The 21,959-nt window shown below is 40.7% G+C and overlaps 2 long non-coding RNA genes across 2 annotated transcripts in view; one reads left to right on the top strand and one right to left on the bottom strand.

Annotated features, from left to right (window-relative positions):
* The window catches only part of LOC310640196, a 250,757-nt gene extending 234,552 nt beyond the window's left edge, over nucleotides 1–16,205 (top strand). Inside the window, exon 2 of the long non-coding RNA XR_014492491.1 lies at nucleotides 16,005–16,205. This is a non-coding gene — a long non-coding RNA (uncharacterized lncRNA). The remainder of the gene's footprint in view (nucleotides 1–16,004) is intronic.
* Nucleotides 1–21,959, bottom strand: part of LOC310640198 — a 477,896-nt gene that overhangs the window by 402,043 nt on the left and 53,894 nt on the right. The window lies entirely within an intron of this gene.

Raw genomic sequence — 21,959 nt, 5'->3', positions numbered from 1 at the left:
GCCCAAAACTATATGGCCTCCCCAAAATACACAAAGATGGAATTCCACTAAGACCCATAGTAAGTTCTATAGGCTCACCACTACAAAACTTAGCTAAATACCTAGCAAAACAATTACAACCTCAAGCAGAAATGGCAGCTTCATATGTCCAAAACTCATACCACTTTATAGAATTAGTGAAAAATCTACAGATAGACCAAAAAGACTTGCTAGTCAGCTTCGATGTGGTATCACTATTCACCCTGGTGCCAGTCCAAGAAGCTCTATCAACAATAAGAAGCAAATACCAACCACCAAACCATATTATAGAACTAGCAGAACACTGCTTATCAAACACATACTTCATACACAGAGGCCAGAGATACAAACAAATAGAAGGCGCACCAATGGGATCCCCTCTATCACCAGTTATCGCCAACCTTTTCATGGAAGAATTTGAAACTAACGCTCTGGAAAAGACTACAAACAAACCAAAACTGTGGCTCAGATATGTGGATGACACCTTCGTGATCTGGCCCCACGGAAGAAAGGAGCTAGAAAACTTCCTAACACACCTGAACAGCCTACATCCCAAAATAAAATTCACCATGGAGATTGAAACAAACAACCAGTTACCTTTCCTGGATGTACTTATATACAAAAAACAAAATGGCACCCTAGGACACACAGTCTACCGAAAGAAAACACACACCAACCGTTACCTCAATGCGCAATCACATCATCACCCAGCACAAATAAATTCAGTAGCCAAAACACTAATAACAAGAACCAGACGCCTTGCAGATGAAACACATACACAAACAGAACTACACACCCTGACAGACATATTGACAGCAAACAAGTTCCAAAAAAACAAAATCACCAATATGATTCAGCAGGGGACTCCGAAACAGAAAAACATCCAAGAAGAAGAACAGAACAACGGACGAGCCATCTTGCCCTACATAAAAGGAACAACCGACAAAATCAGTAAAGTACTACGCAAACATAACATCAAAACCGCATTTAACACTGACAGAAAGATATCAACCATCCTGAGAAATCCCAAAGACAAAATAGAACTGGAAAACCAGGGCATATACCAAATCCCATGCGCCTCCTGTCCAGCAACATACATCGGACAGACTAACAGAAGAATAGAGGTACGTGTAGAAGAACATAAGAACTCAGTACAGAAGAAAGATCACACATCTTCACTAGTACAACACATAAACACTACGGGACACAACATCAATTTTGAGGGTACAAAAACAATCGCCAAAATAGAACATCTCGATAGCAGAATAATCAGAGAAGCCATAGAAATAGAAAAACACCCAGACAGTATGAACAAGCGAGACGACACCTCCCGCCTACATGCCATTTGGAAACCAGCATTGATAGAGAAATGAATTTCAGCAAACAAGGATTTAAAAAACCAACAAACAACCCCAAATGCCACCAGCCCCAGCAAGACTCATCCACACCCAGAACAAAAACTCTCCCACACAGAAGACAGAACAAGTCAAGCAAAAGTGCCATCACCCAAGCAGAAGAACACACACACGAACCTGACTGACCCATACCAGAGATACATAGCAGGTCCTCGAACTCGGAGCCGGGCCAAGGCTCTGGAGGCCACTACACAGCCCACTCCTCAGGACACCAAATCACAACACTCAGGATATTACAACACAACAAAAAACCCCACCCATTCAGAACACACCCCACCCAATCAGAAGACAGCCACGCCTCCAACCAATCAGAAGACAACCACGCATCCACCCAATCAGAAGACAGCCACGCCTCCACTCAATCAGAAGTCAACCACGCCTCCACCCAGTCGAAGGACACCCCCACCCAATCAGAAAGCAGCCACGCCTCCACCCAGTCAGAGCACAGCCCCACCGGCAGTTGGAAGGAAAGGAACAGCCAGACCACGCATTGCTCCTGGAAGCAGCAGGAGGAACACTCTGGCCTGATGATGACGGATGGGATTTCGTCGAAACGTCGCCACAACTTTCTGAAGATGAAAGGAACGTGGGAAGAAACCCGAGACTCTAGATCTACATATATATATATATATATATATATATATATATATATATATATATATATATATATATATATATATATATATATATATATATATATATATATATATATATATATATATATATATATATATATATATATATACACACACAGTATATATATGTGTGTGTGTGTGTGTGTGTGTGTGTGTGTGTGTGTTAAATGTTTGTTAAGCATTCAGAATACACTTGCTTAGTCCCAGACACGGGACAAATCTTATTTGTATCTTACACACACACACACACACACACACACACACACACACACACACATATACATACATACATATATATATATATATATATATATATATATATATATACACATATATACACACACACACACACACACACACACACACACACACACACACACACATATATATATATATATATATATATATATATATATATATATATATATATATATATATATATATATATATGTTTCAAATGTTAACTATTTATATTACCTTGCTATGCCCCAAACATGGGGCAAATCTTTATTTCCTGTTTTCAGCCTATCTTGAAGGCTATCAAACAGGCAGTAGTCACACCGGACAATTCATATATTTGTGTAAATTACTAACAAAGAATTAAAGGGAAACTGAGATGCATTTCTGACTCCTTAGTCGTCCTCAGTCAGCTATACCCTTCTGAGATTCGAACCTGGGCTGATTGCATCCAAGGCAGTGTTATTTGCCTCTAAGCCACAAGGTCCCTCTCGCTCTGTTAGCTTTTTTTTCTGCAAGGGAAGACTATTTAGATTACCTTGCTAGGCCCCAAACATGGGGCAAATCTTTATTTCCTGTTTTCAGCATATCTTGAAGGCTATCAAACAGGCAGTAGTCACACCGGACAATTCATATATTTGTGTAAATTACTAACAAAGAATTAAAGGGAAACTGAGATGCATTTCTGACTCCTTAGTCGTCCTCAGTCAGCTATACCCTTCTGAGATTCGAACCTGGGCTGATTGCATCCAAGGCAGTGTTATTTGCCTCTAAGCCACAAGGTCCCTCTCGCTCTGTTAGCTTTTTTTTCTGCAAGGGAAGATATGTTTCAAATGTTAACTATTTAGATTACCTTGCTAGGCCCCAAACATGGGGCAAATCTTTATTTCCTGTTTTCAGCCTATCTTGAAGGCTATCAAACAGGCAGTAGTCACACCGGACAATTCATATATTTGTGTAAATTACTAACAAAGAATTAAAGGGAAACTGAGATGCATTTCTGACTCCTTAGTCATCCTCAGTCAGCTATACCCCTCTGAGATTCGAACATGGGCTGATTGCATCCAAGGCAGTGTTATTTGCCTCTAAGCCACAAGGTCCCTCTCGCTCTGTTAGCTTTTTTTTTTCTGCAAGCGAAGATATGTTTCAAATGTTAACTATTTAGATTACCTTGCTAGGCCCCAAACATGGGGCAAATCTTTATTTCCTGTTTTCAGCCTATCTTGAAGGCTATCAAACAGGCAGTAGTCACACCGGACAATTCATATATTTGTGTAAATTACTAACAAAGAATTAAAGGGAAACTGAGATGCATTTCTGACTCCTTAGTCATCCTCAGTCAGCTATACCCCTCTGAGATTCGAACCTGGGCTGATTGCATCCAAGGCAGTGTTATTTGCCTCTAAGCCACAAGGTCCCTCTCGCTCTGTTAGCTTTTTTTTTTCTGCAAGGGAAGATATGTTTCAAATGTTAACTATTTAGATTACCTTGCTAGGCCCCAAACATGGGGCAAATCTTTATTTCCTGTTTTCAGCCTATCTTGAAGGCTATCAAACAGGCAGTAGTCACACCGGACAATTCATATATTTGTGTAAATTACTAACAAAGTTCGAATCTCAGAAGGGTATAGCTGACTGAGGACGACTAAGGAGTCAGAAATGCATCTCAGTTTCCCTTTAATTCTTTGTTAGTAATTTACACAAATATATGAATTGTCCGGTGTGACTACTGCCTGTTTGATAGCCTTCAAGATAGGCTGAAAACAGGAAATAAAGATTTGCCCCATGTTTGGGGCCTAGCAAGGTAATCTAAATAGTTAACATTTGAAACATATCTTCCCTTGCAGAAAAAAAAGCTAACAGAGCGAGAGGGACCTTGTGGCTTAGAGGCAAATAACACTGCCTTGGATGCAATCAGCCCAGGTTCGAATCTCAGAAGGGTATAGCTGACTGAGGACGACTAAGGAGTCAGAAATGCATCTCAGTTTCCCTTTAATTCTTTGTTAGTAATTTACACAAATATATGAATTGTCCGGTGTGACTACTGCCTGTTTGATAGCCTTCAAGATAGGCTGAAAACAGGAAATAAAGATTTGCCCCATGTTTGGGGGCTAGCAAGGTAATCTAAATAGTTAAAATTTGAAACATATCTTCCCTTGCAGAAAAAAAAGCTAACAGAGCGAGAGGGACCTTGTGGCTTAGAGGCAAATAACACTGCCTTGGATGCAATCAGCCCAGGTTCGAATCTCAGAAGGGTATAGCTGACTGAGGACGACTAAGGAGTCAGAAATGCATCTCAGTTTCCCTTTAATTCTTTGTTAGTAATTTACACACATACACACACACACACACACACACACACACACATATATATATATATATATATATATATATATATATATATATATATATATATATATATATATATATATATATGTATATATATATATATATATATATATGTATATATATATATATGTATATATATATATATATATATATATATATATATATATATATATATATATATATATATATATATACACATATACATATAAATATACATATACATATATATACATACACATATATACACATACATACACACACACACAAACACACATATAAACTCATTGCATATACTAGTTAGTTATAATTTGTCCTTAATAAAATAGAAATCAGTGCACATTTCTCCAAGGGGAGGGTTGAATGCTTCAACTGCAATGAAACAAAATGATTTTATAATGGCCCGGTCATGGAAGTATTGAAATCTCTCTCTTTTTTCTTTGTTTCTTAGATAGTATCTACCACTGAGCGAAATTTCATGAGAGCTTGAAACCTAAGCAGAGGCTAATAACTGATAAAGCTAGGGAGGCACTTGAATCCTGTTATGGGGAATGCATTGTGGTGCATTACTTCTGACACTGCAAACAGAAAGTGAGAAACACGTGAGAAAAACAATCTTTACAACAGCCTGCTACAGATCTTGAGGTTATATCGGCCGAGAAGTTCAATTATTTAAATTATATGCTTGTCATTACATGACTGCAGCCCGTTTTATCACCACCAATCCTGTTTGGCTATTCTACCTGAAAACCAAGATAAAGAGTATGCTGGAATAGAAAGGAACCGAACTTTGTTATTTCAGAAAAAAAATGATGGCTCGGTCAAAACCCAGGATGAGCTTTGTAAAAACAAATGGAAAATAGGCTTTATGTTGTTGAAGGAAAAGTCTTCATCATGGTTCAGTCCAAGCCGGGGATAAACAACATGGCAGCTGCTTTAGGAAGAAGGTTGCAGTTTATGGAAGAGGAGAGCCAGACAGAAAGATGGCTCTGGAAGAAGAGAGAGCAAGCACATGTAAGGAGTGGGTTTTTATACCCTCTGGAGTTTTTGTTTGGAGTTGTTTCCTGTTCCTGTTTGAGGCTTTGTATATCCTGTGTCATGTGTTCTGATCTGAGTCTGGGTGTGCCCTTTGGCATCTGTGGGTTAATCCTATTATGTCCTGTCTTAGAGTTTGGGTGGGGCATGTAGATTTTAGGTGTCTTTCTCTTCTTAATCTTCTAGCTGGGGACCTCCAACTTTCCTGGATGGATTATCACATCTGTATTTCTACAGAGCTGGTTTCTGCTCAGGGGAGGGAGACGGGGCTATTAAGAAAAGTGAGCATGCTTTTCTGCCTCATTAAGATCCTTTGAGGAAATATATATTTTTCTGCCCTTTTAATATTTCCTTCTCTGGGGGGTTGACTTCCCACAATGTATTGTGAAAAACGTAAAGAATATGGCACATTTAAATACTGTTGGGAAAATGCCAGCTAAGTTGGAAAGGGGTGTCAAGGGTGGACTTAGCTTAGAGTCCTTGAGCAGTTGCAAGATCAATTTGCTTGATCACTCCCAAGATCCAGGAAGCTTTATCTGGTCATTCTCAGAAAAAAGGCAAGCAGTCTGGGGCAATTCTTGAGAACAATAGAGAACAATAAAGTTGCTTACTTTAAATAACTACAAGTGGCTGTGGCTGACAAATACGCACACAGAAACATATTCACATAGGTGTGTTTATGGAAAAAAAATACAACCCCAAAACTAAACTTCACTTAGCACTTTAAATATATGTAACAATTTATTAGACAACAATTTAGCATTTAGTACATCACATTTTACTGATAGCCTACATGGCTGTTAGATTTGTTATGTTTTTTTAAGCAAAAAAAGAGGAACATTTAGTAGGTTTTAGCCCAACAGGGACTGCAAATGTACTGTTTTTCAAAAAACTGGAAGCAATGTAAGCCGAGGTCCTTCAGGTGGCAGATGGAAGTGAGAAAAAAACAAGAAGAAAATACAAGCCATTGAGATGGTTGTAAACAAACAGGAAAGCTATTTTGTTCGGGTTTAGCAAGAGCACATAAAACACCATTATCAGACAGAAATATACACTTTGAAAAAGTCTAGAATATATATATATATATATTCAGATAATGCACAGCATAATATAACTACTGTATTTTCCGGCATATAAGACGACTGGGCGTATAAGATGACCCCCCAACTTTTGAGATGATTTTCAAGATTTTTCGTCTTATACGCCGGAAAATCAGCGAGCCCGGGAAGGCACGCCCTCCCCTCTCACTGTGGAGGAAGCAGGGCAGGCTGGCGTCTGGCGGGAACCGGCAGGGCAGTCCTGCGCACACACGTGCTCCCCGGCTGTTAAGGAGCACTCCTTAGCAGCCGGGGAGTGCGCGCGTGTGCAGGACTGCCCTCCCGGCTCCCACCTGACGCTCTTCCCTCTTGAGGCACCATCGCTCCCCGGCTCCTAAGAAGTCCTCGGGGATGCTGCCTCAAGAGGGAAGAGCGTCAGGTGGGAGCCGGCAGGGCAGTCCTGCACACGCGTGCACACCCCGGCTGCTAAGGAGTGCTCGTTAACAGCCGGGGAGCGCGTGTGTGCGCAGGACTGCCCTGCCGGCTCCTGCCAGACGCCAGCCTGCCCTGCTTCCTCCACAGTGAGAGGGGAGGGCGTGCCTTCCCGGGCTCGCTGATTTTCTGGTGTATAAGACGACTGGGAGTATAAGACGACCCCCCAAATTTTGAGGTGATTTTCATGGGTTAAAAAGTCGTCTTATACACCAGAAAATATGGTATCCCTGACTACTTAAAGAGAACATATTTTACAAGTAGCATTTTTTTTCTTTCTTTCTTAGATTTGGTAGGACTGTTTATTTGGTTGTTTGATTGTGGGGAGGGAGAAAGGAGAGTTTTGTGAGAGATAGGGACTTAACTTTCAAGAACATTCATATAAGACTTTTCCAGATGAGCTTCATGTCTGCTTTTTCCTCCATACTGTCTGCTTGTACATTTATGTTGCAAGCATCAGCCTCCTTCCGTGGCCTGTCTACGGTCCTTACAATTTTTTTTTTAAAAAAACAACTCTGTGTTCAGTTGCACATAATTCTACCAATGTGATCACCTTTGCACGTTAATTTCCTTCGAAAGTGCATGGAATTTTTTTTCATTTTGGTCCTGGTTTTTGATTAGCTAACTCACAATTTCAATAAGCTAGGGGAATGGTGTATTATTGGTTTTGGACTACAGAGTTAAGTTTAGGATTTGGCTTTGTTGATGGCTATGTTTTTGGCTCTTCACTGGCTATGCAATTTTAAATTATACTGTACATGCTTGCATTTAGTGCCTAGCGTAATGATGATGATGATGACAATGATGTTGGAAGAGACCTTGGAGGTCATCTAGTCCAACCCCCTGCTCAGGCAGGAAACCCTATACCATTTCAAACAAATGGCTGTCCAGTCTCTTCTTAAAAACTTCTAGTGTTGGAGCATTCATAGCTTCTGGAGGCAGGTGGTTCCACTGATTAATTGTTCTAACTGTCATGAAATTCCTCCTGATAAACATATGACATGTGTAATTATATATTTCCTATAAATAAATAAATAAATGTGGGCAGTATGGTGGCCTGGTGGGGAAAGATTCTCACCTCCAACTCAGAAGGTTGAGAGTTCAATCCTAGGTAGCAATAACACTTAGATTTCTATACCGCTTTCTGGTGCTTTTACAGCCCCTCTCTAAGCAGTTTACAGAGTCAGCCTATTGTTCCCAACAATCTGGGTCCTCATTTTACCAACCTCGGAAGGATGGAAGGCTGAGTCAACCTTGAGCTGTTTGGGATCGAACTGCTGGCAATGAGCTGGATTAACCTGCAATATTGCAGTCTAACCACTGTGCCACCAGGGAGCAGCAGAGAGCCCCAAGGATCCCTCATCTTCCATACTTCTTCAACTGATTTAAAATAGCACTGCTTCTCATCGTCATCAGAAATGGAAGAAAATGCACTGAACACTTTAAAAAAACAATAATGAAACTGGAGCTACATGAAAATTCCAACTTCTCATGCAGTTCTTCCAGGGCCGCATTTTACTGGAGAACTGTTTATTGCATTTTGATGGGCTCTAAATGAAACCACTATATTACAGTGAAATGTACCCAATAATAAGAGAGCATATAAGAGGTTCAAGGTGCATTGGGCGGTGATTATCTGATTAAAGGTAACCATTCCTCTCTCGACAATAAAAGACAAAACTCTGGTAAATTGTTATCCTCTTTTTTTGTAGCCTGATCATTGCTCCGTAGCATAGAAGCTTTTCATAGGTTACCTGGTAAGATTTCGAAGGCTGTGAAGACTGTAAATATATTGCATGTTTCTAATTCAGCTGTAAAATTAGAAGAGATCAGACGTGACAATTGCCATTAAACGCCTAATTTTAAAGCCAATTTGGAGTCTCCTCCTCAAGAATATCAACTGAAGGAATAGAATAGAATAGAATAGAATAGAATAGAATAGGATAGAATAGAATAGAATAGAATAGAATAGAATAGAATAGAATAGAATAGAATAGAATAGAATAGAATAGAATAGAATAGAATAGAATAGAATAGAGCTGCAAGGGACCCTGGAGGTCATCTAGTCCAACTCCCTGCTCAGGCAGGAAACCCTATACCATTTAAGACAAACGGCTGTCCAATCTCTTTTTAAAAACCTCCAGTGTTGGAGCATTCACAGCTTCTGGAGGCAGGTTGTTCCACTGATTACTTGTTTTAACTGTCAGGAAGTTTCTTCTTAGTTCTAGGTTGCTTCTGTCCTTGATGAGTTTCCATCTGTTGCTCCTTTCGCGTGCTTTGGAGAATAGCTTGACTCCCACGTCTTTGTTGCAACCCCTGAGATATTGGAAGATTGCTATCAGGTCACCCCTAGTCCTTCTCTTCATAAAACTAGACATAACCAATTCAAAGCAACTGTTCTTTATATGTTTTGGCCTCCAGTCCCCTAATCATCTTTGTTGCTCTTCTCTCACTTTTTCTAGAGTCCCAACATATATATATTTTTTACATCGTGGTGACCAAAACTGCATGCAGTATTCCAAGTGTGTCCTTATCAAGGCATTGTGAAGCGGTTTTAACATATGATCTTGATTCTATCCCTGTGTTAATGTAGCCTAGAACTGTGTTGGCTTTTTTGGCAGCTGCAGCACATGGCCAGCTCCTCTTTAAGTGATTGTCCAACTATGACTCCGAGATCCCTCTCACAGTTACTACTATTGAGTGAGGTGCCACCTATACTGTACCTGTGCATTTGGTTTTTCTTGCCTAAATCTAGAAACTTATTTTTTTCACCTTTGAATTTCATTTTGTTAGATAGCGCCCCGTGTTCAAGTCTGTCAAGATCCTTCTGTATCCTAATCCTATCTTCTGGACTTTAAGGAAGCCAAGCTGGATTCACCAAAACTAGTGGGATTTCTCTAACTCCAAAAGTCTTCTGTTCCTCAGTGGCATCCACTCTTTTATCCAAAGCAGACAGCAAACTGCAAAATACAATTTCAGATCAGGTACCATATTTTCCGGCGTAAAAGCCGACTTTTTAACCCATGAAAATCACCTCAAAGGTTGGGGGGTCGTCTTATACGCCCAGTCATCTTATACGCCGGAAAATCAGCAAGCCCGGGAAGGCATGCCCTCCCCTCTCACTGTGGAGGAAGCAGGGCAGGCTGGCATCTGGCAGGAGCCGGCAGGGCAGTCCTGTGCACGCACGCGCTCCCCGGCTGTTAAAGAGCACTCCTTAGCAGCCAGGGAGCTCGCGCTTGCGCAGGACTGCCCTGCCAGCTCCCGCCAGATGCCAGCCTGCCCTGCTTCCTCCAGAGTGAGAGGGGAGGGCATGCCTTCCTGGGCTCACTGATTTTCCAGCGTATAAGACGAAAAATCTTGAAAATCATCTCAAAAGTTGGGGGGGTCGTCTTATACGCCCAGTCGTCTTATACGCCGGAAAATACGGTAAACTCGATCTTCTTTTTTTCCTTCTGCATCTTGTAGCACCTTATATTAAACTTGTGTTTTTCCCTCCGACACAAATTTAGGTATATCCTCCTGCCAATCTTTAAATGGTGCATCACTTGTCAAAACAGGTATTATCTGAAACGAAAACACCATTCTAGGAGATATTCATTTTCATCACATAAATTCTTCCCAGCGATGACAGTGGTAGCTTCTTTCATCTTCACATTTTTTTAAAAAAAATCATTCCATGTCTTAACATAGTTAGCTTGAAATAACATGTAGTTCATATTAGTCATAGTGACATCCAGATATTTTACCTTCTCAATCTTAAAGCACGTTTTATGCATCAATTCTCTTTGATGTTTTATTTTCAGATTTTTGTTAACATCTTTGTCTTCTGTTTATTAATCCTGAAACTTGCTAATGCATCAAATTATTTTACTTTGACTATTTTCTTTTTTTTATTCATTTCTCCCATACAAACAATAATAATTTTTCAACCAAGGTGCTGTCTCAGTTTACATTCGCTAATACATATTTAATTCCTAATCCTTTGTTCTTTCCTCTAGCCAATGGTAAAATAAGTCCCAGATTTGGTAATTGTCCGTTTCTTCTTTTTCATTCAGTCTCGTAGTCAATCTGTCCATCTCTGTGCATTCTAGTATTTTTTTTAACTATTTCTTCATCTGATGATATTCCTTCATTTTTCCAGTGTTGCGCAAATATAATTCTTGCTGCTGTTGTGGCAGGTCAAGTATACGCTTTGTTTGTTAGTGTTTTCTGACATTATACCTAATAAAAAAAGTTCAGGTTTAAAGTCAACATGTTCTCCTAACATCTTTTCTAGCCAGGTATGTATCTTTTTTCCAATAATTCTTTACTTTATCATATGAGAATACGTGCCTGAGCTGTGTTTACGTTTCCAACATCTATCTGACATATTTTTAAACATTTTTGCTAATCTTGCTGGTGGCAAGTGCCATCTATAAAACATTTTATATACCGGTAGGTTTTCTTTATGGGAAGTTGACATTGTCAGTTTATCATTCCTTTCCCATACATTTTGCCATTTTTCTAATTCTATATTATATACAATTTTTTTGACTATTTCCATTCTCTTAAAAAGATCTTCCAGAACCAACACCATCTGCAAAAGCCCTTAACTTATATTGTTTCTTTTTTAAATCTTTACCTCTATAATCTTCTCATTTTACCTTATATGTTTATTAAGTACTTCAAGAATCCAAGCAAACAAGAGAGGAGACAGTGTTCCTTTATTTATTTATTTTTCTCACAAGGTTTTTTCTAGAGCTTCTTGAACAATTAAAGAGCCTTGGTGGAGCAGTGGGCTAATGCCTCCTTAAGTAACACCAGCTGCCTGCAATTAGTGCAGGTTCGAGTCCCACCAGGCTCAAGGTTGACTCAGCCTTCCATCCTTCCGAGGTAGGTAAAATGAGGACCCAGATTGTTGGGGGCAATAAGCTGACTTTGTAATAATGCCGCTGGGGGTGTGTGAAAGCCCTAATAAGCAGGCATATACATAGAATGAAGGCTATTGCTAAGCACATTGATTTGTGCTTTAAATTGTAAGCCGCCTTGAGTCTTCGGAGAAGGGCGGGATATAAATGGGATTAAAAAAAATATTTGCATTTTCTGTGAAGTATAAAACGTTCTTTCACAGTTTATAAAGCTGTCTCCAAAATTCATCTCTGTAGTGGAACATAGTCCAGATTCTCTGACAAGAGAAACATTTCTCTTAAGGTAAAAGTCTATGGAGATTCTCATTCCTCCAGGTCTTGGTTGTCCCAAAGGTGCTTTTTTAGGAGGCAACTGGACCTTTCTTGTTTTTCTTTGAGGACATTTTGCTTCTCATCCAAGAAGCTTCTTTGGCTCTGACTGGGTGGTGGGGGATGGTAATAGACAGGTTGAAGCATTTATTCAGCTTACACTTCCCTTTGAATGAAGATATTTATTTATCTACTCCCTTTTAATGACCCCGTGATCCCTTAATTTGGGTAGAGTCAGGGCGACTGGATGGATTTGAGAATTTTTTTTATTATTATTATATTTTTATACCGCCCTTCTCCCGAAGGACTCAGGGCGGTGTACAGGGCAATAAGTATAAAAAAACAGAATATAAAACTTAAAAAAACGATTAAATATAATGCCCAAATTTAAAATTTAAAACAATAATTAAAAACATATTAAAACCCCAACCCTAACCCATCAGACCAGGTCAGATTGCTCAAATAAATACGTTTTTAGATCGCGCCGGAAGGAGCGAAGGTCGGGGGCTATCTGGAGCTCAACCGGCAAGCGGTTCCAAAGGTCTGGCGCGCCCACAGAGAACGCTCTCCCCCTGGGGGCCACCAATCGGCATTCTTTGATCGGAGGCACCCTGAGGAGGCCCTCTCTGTGGGAGCGCACTGGACGGAGGGAAGTTGACGCCGGCCGCAGGTGTTGCTGTAGGTAATCCGGACCCATGCCATGTAGGGCTTTGTAAGTCATTACCAACACCTTGAATTTCACCCGGAGGGCAACCGGTAGCCAATGCAGCTCGCGGAGCAAAGCTGTAACATGGGAGTATCGGGAAACTCCCAGTACAACTCGCGCGGCTGCATTCTGCACCAGTTGAAGCCTCCGAGTGGACTTCAAGGGCAGCCCCATGTAGAGAGCATTACAGTAGTCTAGACGAGAGGTCACGAGCGCATGAGTGACTGTACGCAAGGCATCCCGGTCCAGATAGGGTCGCAACTGGCGCACCAGGCGAACCTGGGCAAAGGCCTGCAGGCCTTTCCTGATGCCATGTGGAGTTCTCAGGAGTTATTTTTCCTTTGTGCCCAGGACAGAAACATCTGCCGCTACTTAGGATTAAACTCTCAATCTTCCAAGGGGTGCCACAGTATCCCAAGCCGCTTATAATCAAGAACAGAACAGAACAGAACAGGATAGAAGCTGGAAGGGACCTTGGAGGTCTCCTAGTCCAGCCTCCTGCTCAAGCAGGAGAACCTATATACCATTTCAGACAAATGGTTGTCCAATCTATTCTTAAAAACCTCCAGTGAAACTGACTTGGACTTCTGACGGTTTCAGCCTCACGGGGTGTGTGTGTGTGTGTGTGTCACGCGATTCCCCTTTTGCAACTTTCTGACTGGCAAAGTCCACGGAGAAGCAACAACCCTGTCCCTAACTTAACAACTGGGGTGGTTCACTTCACAAGGAAGGTCGTCAATGGGGCAAAACTCGCTTCGCAACCATCTCACTTAGTGTTGGACCACTCACAGCTTTTATAGACAGGTTGTCCCACTGATTAATTGTTCTCACTGTCAGGAAGTTTCTCCTTAGTTCTAGGTTGCTTCTCTCCTTGATTAGTTTTCACCCATTGCTTCTTGCCCTGCCTTTGGGCGCTTTGGAGAATAGCTTGCCTCACCACACCCCATTATCTCATCTTATCTACTGAAACCTCTGGTTGTTTATAATTCTCGCAAAGGGGGAAAAAATGTGCTAGAATGATTTCACTCACTATTTATACATTTCTATCATCTCACTAGCAATTTTTCAATTGAAGCATCCTTTTTTTTTCCCCTAGGAAACATATTCTCCCTTGGTATATGGATTGCAATGTGCACTTCCTGAACGGTTGCAAATAATATTTCCAAAATTGCGAATTCAGTATTCTTATATTAAGTTAAAAACAAACCAAAAAAACCTGATGATTTGAATGCCTCATTCATTTTAGGTTTATTCCTCTCTTTTATCAGTGTGGACATGACAGAGGTTACTTTAAATGTTTAGAAATACTTTGGAAAATGCCCTGAGAACAAAACTGCATTTGCAAGTTAATATCAAGTCAATAAACGTTTATTTATTTTCAGGGTTTCCAAGTAAATGCAAGTGTTATGTCTGTTCTGTTGTAAGAGATCATTTTAGTACTGCATAAAAAATTGTATTATACCACTTGCCTCAGGGCTTCCCAAACTGCAAATAATATTATACAGTAGTAGTGTGATTTTCCAAACTGCAAACAATATTCTACTAGTAGCATATTATGACTTTCCTATTGCAGTATCTGTATTATATAATATTGCAATCCTTTTATCTCTTCATCCTTGAATTTAATTGGGATATGCTGTCTGTCTACTTGTCCATCTGTTTGTCTCACTTCCTCATACTTAGCAAACATATTTTTCCCCTCTTCCTTTCACTAGTCCCTCCTCTTTTAAAATAGCAAACACAATTTGAAAGTCACTGACAAAGAGACATCCTACCAAATTATCGGGGGAGGGGAATATCTGACATTACTAGCAGGACTTTTGGTGATTTCAATAAGGTGGATTGTTGGTTGAAAGAATTGTTTAGCTGATGCTTGCCAACCACTCACCTGAACTGTTCTGTGTGCATTTTCTTACAAATTCTCCCAAATTCAGTCCAGGTGTCTACATCACTGCCTTGAAGTTGCATCATTGCCATTAAAAAGCCAAAGGAGATTTTTTTTCACCGAGTCATTCCATCACGTGGAACTCTTGCATGGGAATACAGCCTGTGATCATTTATGAAAGAATGGAGATGGAAAGGGTTCAAGACATTCAGTCCCACAAATGATGTTGGTTGTTAACATCAGTGTCTGTAAAAACACTTCGGAAGAACATAGGAAGGGTTCAAAGCAGGGGTGTTCACACCAGGAGGCAAATGTCCTCACACGTGGGTTGATATGATATCATGAATGCCATGAACCTCAGGCATACAAGGGAAGCTGATAAAGGATGGACGCCATCAACGTCACTGTAACTTTCTTTTTGTCCCTTTTTTTACTTGCTGAAAACACGAAACAAAATGTCAACGCTGCTAACGTTGGATGGTCTTGCTTTGACAATGGATGAAAATGCAGCCATTTTCTCTGTGCTTTTAGAATCAGTTGGTGCTGGGAAGGGGGGATTGCCATGAGAGTTCAACAACAACACTGCCGTGGAATCCAAGGACAAACTTTGCTCCAGAGCTGATAACGTTTGGCGGGCTGGGGAGAAAGCCCTTGCCTTCAAGCTAATTGGGGAATGTGATTTATGACTGTTTATTGGGGGGTAGAAATTGTACCTTGTTACTTTGTATCCAGGGGAGGGGAATTTAGTTTTTGGGTTCAACTATGTAGTGCCGATACTTTGTTTCCTGAACAAAGGATTCTTTAAGGAAAACAATGCCTCAAAGTTCTTTTGAAGGGTTTCATCTGTCGGAACCATGACACAAAGCTTCATAATGGCTACAGTTTTCAATTCATAAATATGTCTTAAAAATAAAATTAATAGAATAGAATAGAATAGAATAGAATAGAATAGAATAGAATAGAAGATAGATAGAACAGAACAGAACAGAACAGAAGAATAGAATAGAATAGAATAGAATAGAATAGAATAGAATAGAATAGAATAGAATAGAATAGAATAGAATAGAATAGAATAGAATAGAATAGAATAGAATAGAATAGAATAGAAAATACGGAATAGAATAGAATAGAATAGAATAGAATAGAATAGAATAGAATAGAATAGAATAGAGTAGAGTAGAGTAGAGTAGAGTAGAGTAGAGTAGAGTAGAGTAGAGTAGAATAGAATAGAATAGAATAGAATAGAGTAGAGTAGAATAGAATAGAATAGAATAGAATAGAATAGAATAGAATAGAATAGAATAGAATAGAATAGAATAGAATAACAGAGTTGGAAGGGACCTTGGAGGTCTTCTAGTCCAACCCCTCCCACCCTGCTCAGGAGGAAACCCTATACCATTTCGGACAAATGGCTGTCCAGTCTCTTCTTAAAAACCTCCAGTGTTGGAGCATTCACCGCTTCTGGAGGCAGGTTGTTCCACTGGTTGATTGTCAGGAAGTTTCTCCTTAGCTCTAGGTTGCTTCTCTCCTTGACTAGTTTCCATCCGTTGCTTCTTGTCCTGCCTTCAGGTGCTTTGGAGAATAGCTTGACTCCCTCTTCTTTGGGGCAGCCCCTGAGATCTTGGAACACTGTTGTCATGTCCCCCCTAGTCTTTTCTATGTTTTTATTTATTTATTTTCTATTACTTAGTTATTAAATTTGTGTGCCAGCCATCTCACTGAAAGCTGACTCTATCCACATACGAAGCAATTTTTCAAAGTTTCTGAAATGAATTCATCCAGTCATCCTCAAGTTATACATAAAATAATCTATTTCTCTTTTATCCCCGCTCTACATTATTACAAACCTGTTGTGGGTCCAGTATATTGTTTAAATCACTGAACAATGAAAGTAAAGGAGGAGTTGTATGGGGATAATAATATTTTGCAAGGCTGATGGCACAATTCCTGTATAAATAGAAGAATGAATGGCTGTAAAAAAAACCGCTAAAACAAAAGGAAACATTGAACTAGTATGCGTTCAAAGAAAATAGTGGGATTATGCAATTGGGTGATGCTTTCTTTTTATAAACATACCAAGGGAATGTTAGGATCAAAAACCCCTAAGCTTTTACGCTCCAAAGCCTTACAAATTCATTCATTAGCTGACTTCTAAGCATGGAAATGGTAAGTTATAATTAATTTTAGTCTAATTTCCAACCCACAGAGTCAGAAATTATATTTTACATTCTAGCGTGTTATTTTTTAATTTCCTGACATATCCTCATTTCTTTTCTTCATTTCTTTTCCTAACCAAAAAGCTTCTTTTTTCCCAAGTTTTAAGTCAATTCTGAAAAGGATCAGTAGGGTCAAAATCACTTAGCCAAATGTGCTGATCTCAAACAAGTTTAAATGGAAGACCATCAAGGAGGAGGGGAAGAGGGGGAGGAGGGGGAGGGGGAGGAGGAGGAGGGAGTTGGAGGAGGAGGAGGAGGAGGAGGAGAAGAAGAAGAAGAAGAAGAAGAAGAAGAAGAAGAAGAAGAAGAAGAAGAAGAAGAAGAAGAAGAAGAAGAAGAAGAAGAAGGGGGAGGAGGGGGAGGAGGGGGAGGGGGGAGGAGGAGGGGGAGGAGGAGGAGAAGAAGAGAAGGAGGAGGAGGAGGAGAAAAAGAAGAAGAAGAGGAGGAGGAGGAGGAGGAGGCAGAGGAGGAGGAGGAGGAGAAGAAGAAGAAGAGGAAGAGGAGGAGGGGGGGAGGAGGAGGAGGAGGAGGAGGAGGAGGAGAAAGAAGAAGAAGAAGAAGAAGAAGAAGAAGAAGAAGAAGAAGAAGAAGAAGAAGAAGAAGAAGAAGAAGAAGAAGGAGGAGGAGGAGGAGGAGGAGGAGGAGGAGGAGGAGGAGGAGGAGGAGGAGGAGGAAACCTAAAGTGGAAAGCAGCCTTTTACACTTACAGGGGAAATACAAAACGCACCTGGAGAGTTGCTGAATCTCCAGGGTTTGTCCATCCCAACATATGAACTCACACAGGATCCATTCCAGGTGTGCACTGAGGTAAATTAACTCCTTCATATTGAAATATTACCCGAATTCCATCCAATTTGCAAGGAGGCTTGAACTGGAACAGAGTAAAAACCAGCAAAGTCATGTTGTGCTGAAAGTTACATTTGTTCCGTAGTTCTAAGGATTAATAAATCGCTCTTTTAAAAAAAACGAAGGCAAGGACTCCAGAGAAATTATGAATCTGGCTGTGCGTTTCCCACTCCCCACCCCTCTCCGCTCCCATGAAAATGACACTACCTCCTTCTTTTTCTGGCCAGTAAATGTTTTCAGGCGCACCAATAATTAACAGGAGCAGTCTATCATTAAATCCTAATGTGACAAGAGACCCTGATCATCTAACCCAGGAGTAGGCAACCTTGGCTCTTGTATGACTTATGGACTTCAACTCCCAGAATTCCTGAGACAGCCACGCTGAGGGGAAAGGGAGAGGTTTCCCAGCTGAGCCCTGCTGGCTCAGGAATTCTGGGAGTTGAAGTCCACGAGTCATGAGGGGCCATAGTTCCCCCATGCTGGCTCAGGAATTCTGGGAGTTGAAGTCCACGAGTCATGAAGGGGCCAAAGTTTTCCCCAAGTTGGCTCAGGAATTCTGGGAGTTGAAGTCTATTACCCTAATTCAGGGGTAGGCAACCTTGGCTCTTTTATATGATTCGTGGACTTCAACTCCCAGAATTCCTGAGCCAGCCATGCTGAGGGGAAAGGGAGAGGTTTCCAAGCTGAGCCATTGCTGGGTCAGGAATTCTGGGAGTTGAAGTCCACGAGTCATAAAAGAGCCAAGGTTGCCTACCTCTGATCTAACCCAATACACCTGTGAAGACTCTGCTTGCAAATAAACAATGCCTGCTTGATTCAGCCTGGTAACAATTGCCAGCTTAAAATTCCCTTTAATACATTTTAAGCGATGTTAATGAAATGGATGGACCTGTATCACAAGGAGGAAATAGTATAAAAATAGGTGAAGTAAAGATGGCACCTCCTGGATGAATCGGTGGATGAAAACGGAATTCATCCCTGCCCGGTGGTTCCTTCACATAATCAATAGAGCCCCAATGTCTTCCTTTCCTTTCTGAGTTCCCGCCATGTATCCGAAAGTTTTGTGGCTTTCAAAATGAACAGTGTGTAGAGCCGAGCAAAAGTCTGATTGTTTTTGTATTTGGTTGGTCTAATGGAACAACGTATTGGGAGCAATGCATCTTGCCTTCCTCCCCTCCCCCCCTTAATGCGGAAGAGAAAAATAAAATGGGAATATAGATCTTGCTTGTTATTCTCTGATGCCCCCTTAATTATTTCCCATACTCCACGGGCCAGTTTGATGTAGTGATTAAGGCACCGAGCTGGACCCTAAAAGCCAGGAGACTGTGAGTTATAGTACACCCTTAGTGTAAAGGGTGAACTAGATTAAGATGATCCAAGGCCTGGAGACTAAAACATAGGAAGAACGGCTGCAGGACTTGGGTTTGGCCAGTCTAAGGAAAAGAAGAAACAGAGGCAACATGATAGCAGCGTTCCAGTATTTGAGGGGCTGCCACAAAGAAGAGGGGGGGAGGGTGTCACATTATTCACCCAAAGCAGCAGAGGGAAAGATGAGAAACAATGGTTGCAAACTGATCAAAGAGAGAAGCAACCTGTAACTCAGGAGAAACTTCCTAACCGTGAGGACAATTAACCAGTAGAACAGCTTGCCTCCAGAAATCGTGGGCGCTCCATCACTGGAGGATTTTAAGAAGAGATTGGACAGTCACTAGTCTGAGATGGTATAGGTTCTCCTGCTTGAGACATTGTGGGCTGTTCCCTGACACCACTGGATGACCTCACCAGGGCTCGTTGCCTTGGAAGAGTGAGGAAGATTCTCAGGGACGACTCACAGCCTGGACGGTATCTCTTTACTCTCCTACCATCCGGTAGGAGATATAGGAGTATAGCCAGCCGTACCAACAGGCTGAAAAATAGCTTTTATCCGTGGGCTGTTAGGCTTTTAAATGGGACATAATCTTATGCAGAATTGACTTGGGAGGCCGGTGTGTGGTGTAGTGGGTTCACATAGTGTGGTGGGATGGAGGGTTTGTTGTCACTGTGTGTGGGGGGAGGGAGCACGGGGGGGGGAGGCTCAGCTAATCTCAATGTACACATGTTGTACTTTGACAATAAAGGTTTATTATTATTATTATTATTATTATTATTATTATTATTATTATTATTATTGTTGTTGTTGTTGTTGTTGTTGTTGTTGTTATTATTATTATTATTATTATTATTATTATTATTATTATTATTATTATTATTATTATTATTATTATTATTAAGCAGGGGGCTGGACTAGAAGACCTCCAAGGTCCCTTCCAGCTCTATTCTATTCCATTCCAATATTCTATTCTATTCTATTCTATTCTATTCTATTCTGTTCTGTTCTGTTCTGTTCTGTTCTGTTCTGTTCCTATCTGGTGACCTTGGGGCCAGCCCGCCCTCTCTCGTAGCTCCAAGAAGCAAGAAATGACAAATCATTTCCAACATCTCACTGAGAAAATTACAGAGACTGATCCAGGAGACAACAGTGCCTTGAAGTTCATATTCCAGCTAGAAGAAACATCTGCACAGGGTGCCCAGAAGTCCAGAGTTGTGACAATCAGGCTAGATTAGATACGGGTTTTTTGAATGAAGCTTTCTGTTCCTTGCTTGTGTGATCTGCGGCAATGAGCTGCTTTTTCAGTCCTTTGTACGAAGATTTCTCTCTACTCTCCGTCCACACCCGAGGACACAAGCCATGTAGGAACTGCCATCTTGATGGCACTTCTTAAGAGTCCAAACACCAGAATCAACTTTCAGATCGTTGTATGAATCAGCCTTCAATCGGCCTGGGTGAGGCTGTGTTCAAGAAATTCCCCGTGCAGAAGCTCTTTCAAGAGTGGATGGTTGGCGCCATGAATAATTCAGCAGCAACAGGCTACTCAAAAAGGAAGAAGCAACACAGAATACACAAGCGGTCTGCCCCACCTCCAATCCAGGTAAGCAATGCTAAAATAACAACCAGGAGAAAATTCTCAAAACTGCAATCCTTTCCAAAAGGTTGCAGACCTATTCTGTGGTATGGTGAGAGAGAGAGAGGAGAGAGAGAGAGAGAGAGAGAGACAGAGAGAGAGAAAGAGAGAGAGAGAGAGGGGGGGGGGGGAGAGAGAGGGAGAGAGAGAAAGAAAGAAAGAAAGAGAGAGAGAGAAAGAGAGAGAGAAAACAACAGTAAAATTGATTCTGGGTTGTATTTTTATCCTCTTCCTTTTTTTTTTTGCTCCTTCCATTCAGAGTTATTCCTTCCCTTTATTCCCATAGCAACCCATCCAATTAATCAGGTTATGGCTAAATGATAATAGATTGCTCAAGTCCAATTAAAATTGATACAGTCCTTTCAGTAAGACACAGAACAGACGATAAGTTACTGAAGAACTCAAAGAAGCTTCTTGGATGTCTGAAATAGTATAGAATTTCCTGCCTGAGCAGGAAATAATAATAATAATAATAATAATAATAATAATAATAATAATAATAATAATAATAATAATAATAATAACAACAACAACAACAACAACAACAACAACAACAACAACAATAAAAGTTGGAAGGGACCTTGGAGGCCATCTAGTCCAACCCCCTGCTCAAGCAGGAAACCCTATACTATTTCAGACAAATGGCTTTCCAGTCTCTTCTTAAAAACTTCCAGTTTTGTAGCATTCACCGCTTCTGAGGCAGGTTGTTCCACTGGTTAATTTTTCTAACAGTCAGGAAGTTTCTCCTTAGTTCCAGGTTGCTGTTGGAAGGGACCTTGGAGGTCATCTAGTCCAACCCCCTGCTCAGGCAGGAAACCCTATACTATTTCAGACAAATGGCTTTCCAGTCTCTTCTTAAAAACTTCCAGTGTTG

The sequence above is a fragment of the Vipera ursinii genome (genome assembly GCF_947247035.1).
Source record: "Vipera ursinii genome assembly, chromosome: 4".
NCBI lineage: Eukaryota > Metazoa > Chordata > Lepidosauria > Squamata > Viperidae > Vipera > Vipera ursinii.
Note: the sequence above shows the minus strand (reverse complement) of the source record. Positions and strands in the feature narration are given on the sequence as shown.